Here is a 5,365-nt window from a genome sequence, read left to right as displayed (position 1 = left end):
AAACCAGGCTTTCCCTTCTCCAGACCACGCCCAATGCTGCAAAATGTCAGCAGCAGAATAAACAAATGCAGCTGATTAACCTATTGAAATGAACCACTTAAACTCTGGGCGGGTGCAATTATATTGTCTACTTGCCAGAAAATAACTCCGGGCTTCACACAGCAGTAAGATGCGATCTTATTCCTCGCTAACGTGAGGCAAAGTGGAATCTCATTCAACTGCAGGAAACACTGGAACAGAAATGTGTCTCCAGCACGAGAGCTTCAAATGAAAGCAAGGTCATCAAATGAAAGCAAGATCAAATTGTTTATCCATGATTATTTTGTTATTGAGAAAGTGGGAAGAGGCGAACGATGGGATGTGGATGAGAAGATGGAATGAATGTGGCGAAACATTGTCACCTGAAAATGATGCAGCATGGTTTATATCAGTGAGTAACGATACAAGACAAAGTATCGAGAAGTTTGAAGTTTTTAGTGTGCTGAAAGTTCGACATGAGAGTGTGATGTGGGAAAGATGGTGCTGACACTGGATGGGTAAACGAGGGGCCCAGGCTAAATCTCGGGCAACAAAGGGCTAATATCCCACCACCGCAAGTGATAGAATTACAATTCAATAAATACACCGGGATTCTTTTTAATAGGTTCACAGTGAACAGGAGCATAATGAACAAGTGCACAGTGAACCGGAGCAGAGTGAACAGGAGCCGAGTGAACGGGAACACAGTGAACAAGAGCACAGTGAACAGGAACACAGTGAACAGGTGCAAAGTGAACAGGTGCAAAGTGAACAGGTGCACAGTGACCTGATCCACAGTGAACAGGAGCACAGTGAGCAGGAGCACAGTGAACAGGAGGACACTGAACAGGTGCAGAATGAACAAATGCACAATGAGCAGGAACACAGTGAACAGGAGCACAGTGAACAGGAGCACAGTGAACAGGAACACAGTGAACAGGAACACAGTGAACAGGAGCACAGTGAACAGGAACACAGTGAACAGGAGCACAGTGAACAGGAGCACAGTGAACAGGAGCACAGTGAACAGGAGCACAGTGAACAGGAGCACAGTCAATCGGTGCACAGTGAACAGGAACACAGTGAACAGGAGCACAGTGAACAGGAACACAGTGAACAGGAGCACAGTGAACAGGAACACAGTGAACAGGAGCACAGTGAACAGGAGCACAGTGAACAGGAGCACAGTGAACAGGAACACAGTGAACAGGAACACAGTGAGCAGGAGCACAGTGAACAGGAACACAGTGAACAGGAGCATAGTGAACAGGAGCACAGTGAACAGGAACACAGTGAACAGGAGCACAGTCAATCGGTGCACAGTGAACAGGAACACAGTGAACAGAAACACAGTGAACAGGTGCACAGTGAACAGGAGCATAGTGAACAGGAGGACACTGAACAGGTGCAGAATAAAAAGGAAAAAAATGAACAGGAACACAGTAAACAGGAGCATAGCGATTAGGTGCACAGTGAACAGGAGGAGAGTGAACAGGAGCACAGTGGATAGGGTCACAGTGAACAGGTGCACAGTGAACTGTAGCACAATCAACAGGTGCAGGATGAACAGGAGTACAGTGAACAGGAGCACATTGAACAGGTGCACCATGAACAGGAGTACAGTGAACAGGCGCACAATGAACAGGAAGACAGTGAACAGGTGCACAGTGAACTGGAGAACAATGAAAAGGTACAAAGTGAACAGGTGCACAGTGATCAGCTGCACAGTGAACAGGAGCACAGAGAACACGTGCATAGTGGACAGGAGCACTGTGAACAGGTACACAGTGAACAGGAGCACAGTGAACAGGAGTACAGTGAACAGGTGCACAGTGAAGAGGTGCACAGTGAACAGTTGCACGGTCAACATGAGGTCAGTGAACACAGGCACAGTTAACAGGAGCAGAGTGAACCGGAGCAGAGTGAACACCTGCACAGTGAACAGGAGCACAGTGAACAGGTGTATAGTGAACCGGAGAACATTGAACAGGTGGACAGTGAAGAGTAGCACAGTGAACAGGCGCATAGTGAACAGGTGCACAGTGAACAGGAGGAGAGGGAACAGGAGCACAGTGAACAGATGCACAGTGAACAGTAGGAGAGTGAACAGGAGCACAGTGAACAGGGTCTCAGTGAACAGGTGCACAGTGAACTGTAGCACAATAAACTGGTGCAAAGTGAGCTGGTGCACAGTGAAAAGGTTGACATTTACCAGGTGCACCATGAACAGGAGCACAGTGAACAGGAGCATATTGAACAGGTGCACAGTGAACAGCTACACAGTGAACAGGAGCACAGTGAACAGGTGCACAGTGAACAGGAACACAGTGAACAGGTGCACAGTGAACAGGATCACAGTGAACAGGTGCACACTGAACAGGTGCACAGTGAACAGGAACACAGTGAACAGGAACACAGTGAACAGGAGCACAGTGAACAGGAGCACAGTGAACAGGAACACAGTGAACAGGAACACAGTGAACAGGAACACAGTGAACAGGAGCACAGTGAACAGGAACACAGTGAACAGGAGCACAGTGAACAGGAGCACAGTGAACAGGAACACAGTGAACAGGAACACAGTGAACAGGAACACAGTGAACAGGAACACAGTGAACAGGAGCACAGTGAACAGCAGAGTGAACAGGTGCACAGTGAACAGGAGCACAGTGAACAGGAGCACAGTGAACAGGAGCACAGTGAACAGGAGCACAGTGAACAGGAGCACAGTGAACAGGAGCACAGTGAGCAGGAACACAGTGAACAGGAGCACAGTGAACAGCAGAGTGAACAGGTGCACAGTGAACAGGAACACAGTGAACAGGAGCACAGTGAACAGGAGCACAGTGAACAGGAGCCGAATGAACAGGAGCACAGTGAACAGGTGCAAAGTGAACAGGTGCACAGTGAACAGGAGCACAGTGAACAGGAGCACAGTGAACAGGTGCACAGTGAACAGGAGCACAGTGAACAGGAACACAGTGAACAGGAACACAGTGAAAGGTGCACAGTGAACAGGAGCACAGTGAACAGGAACACAGTGAACAGGAACACAGTGAAAGGTGCACAGTGAACAGGAGCACAGTGAACAGGAACACAGTGAACAGGAACACAGTGAACAGGTGCACAGTGAACAGGAGCACAGTGAACAGGAGCACAGTGAACAGGAACACAGTGAACAGGTGCACAGTGAACAGGAGCACAGTGAACAGGAACACAGTGAGCAGGTGCACAGTGAACAGGAGCATAGTGAACAGGAGCACAGTGAACAGGAGCATAGGAAACAGGAACACAGTGATCAGGACCACAGTGAAGAGATGTGCAGTGAACAGGAGGAGAGTGAACAGGAGGAGAGTGAACAGGAGGAGAGTGAACAGGAGGAGAGTGAACAGGAGGAGAGTGAACAGGTGCACAGTGAACAGGTGCACAGTGAACAGGTGCACGTTGAACAGGAGCACAGTGAGCAGGAACACAGTGATCAGCTGGACCATGAGCAGGTACACAGTGAACTCACGCACAGTGAGGTGGAGCACAGTGAACAGGGATAGAGTGAACAGGAGCACAGTCAACCGGAGCACAGTGAACAGGAACACAGTGAACAGGAGCACAGTGAACAGGAACACAGTGAACAGGAACACAGTGAACAGGAGCACAGTGAACAGGAGCACAGTGAACAGGAACACAGTGAACAGGTGCACAGTGAACAGGAATACAGTGAACAGGAGCACACACAGTGAACAGGAGCACAGTGAACAGGTGCACAGTGAACAGGAGCACAGTGAACAGGTGCACAGTGAACAGCAGAGTGAACAGGTGCACAGTGAACAGGAATACAGTGAACAGGTGCACAGTGAACAGGAATACAGTGAACAGGTGCACAGTGAACAGGTGCACAGTGAACAGGTGCACAGTGAACAGGAACACAGTGAACAGGAGCACAGTGAACAGGTGCACAGTGAACAGGAATACAGTGAACAGGTGCACAGTGAACAGGTGCACAGTGAACAGGAATACAGTGAACAGGAACACAGTGAGCAGGTGCACACTGAACAGGTGCACACTGAACAGGTGCACAGTGAACAGGTGCACAGTGAACAGCAGCACAGTGAACAGGACAGTGACCAGGTGCATGGTGAACTAGAGCACAGTGACCAGGTGCATGGTGAACTAGAGCACAGTGAACAGGAGCCGAGTGAACAGGAGCACCGTGAACAGGTGCACAGTGAACAGGTGCAAAGTGAACATGTGCACAGTGACCTGGTCCACAGTGAACAGGGGGACACTGAACAGGTGCAGAATGAACAAGTGCACAATGAGCAGGAACACAGTGAACAGGTGCACAGTGAACAGAAACACAGTGAACAGGTGCACAGTGAACAGGTGCACAGTGAACAGGAGCATAGTGAACAGGAGGACACTGAACAGGTGCAGAATGAAAAGGAAAAAAATGAACAGTAGCACTGTAAACAGGAGCATAGCGATTAGGTGCACAGTGAACAGGAGGAGAGTGAACAGGAGCACAGTAAACAGGAGGAGAGTGAACAGGAGCACAGTAAACAGGTGCACAGTGAACAGGAAGCACAGTGAACAGGGTCTCAGTGAACAGGTGCACAGTGAACAGGAAGCACAGTGAACAGGGTCTCAGTGAACAGGAGCACAGTGAACAGGGTCTCAGTGAACAGGAGCACAGTGAACAGGGTCTCAGTGAACAGGTGCACAGTGAACTGTAGCAAAAATCAACAGGTGCAAAGTGAGCAAGTGCACAGTCAAAAGGTTGACATTGAACAGGTGCACCATGAACAGGAGCACAGTGAACATGCGCAAAGTGAACAGGTGCACGATGACAAGGAGCACAATGAACAGGAGCACATTGAACAGGTGCAGGATGAACAGGAGTACAGTGAACAGGTGCACAGTGAACAGGAACACAGCGAACAGGAACACAGTGAACAGGTGCACAGTGAACAGGGGGACACTGAACAGGTGCAGAATGAACAAGTGCACAATGAGCAGGAACACAGTGAACAGGTGCACAGTGAACAGGTGCACAGTGAACAGGAGCACAGTGAACAGGTGCACAGTGAACAGGAGCACAGTGAACAGAAACACAGTGAACAGGTGCACAGTGAACAGGTGCACAGTGAACAGGAGCATAGTGAACAGGAGGACACTGAACAGGTGCAGAATGAAAAGGAAAAAAATGAACAGTAGCACTGTAAACAGGAGCATAGCGATTAGGTGCACAGTGAACAGGAGGAGAGTGAACAGGAGCACAGTAACAGGAGGAGAGTGAACAGGAGCACAGTAAACAGGTGCACAGTGAACAGGAAGCACAGTGAACAGGGTC

Source organism: Scyliorhinus canicula, chromosome 7 (genome assembly GCF_902713615.1).
Source record: "Scyliorhinus canicula chromosome 7, sScyCan1.1, whole genome shotgun sequence".
Lineage (NCBI taxonomy): Eukaryota > Metazoa > Chordata > Chondrichthyes > Carcharhiniformes > Scyliorhinidae > Scyliorhinus > Scyliorhinus canicula.
Note: the sequence above shows the minus strand (reverse complement) of the source record.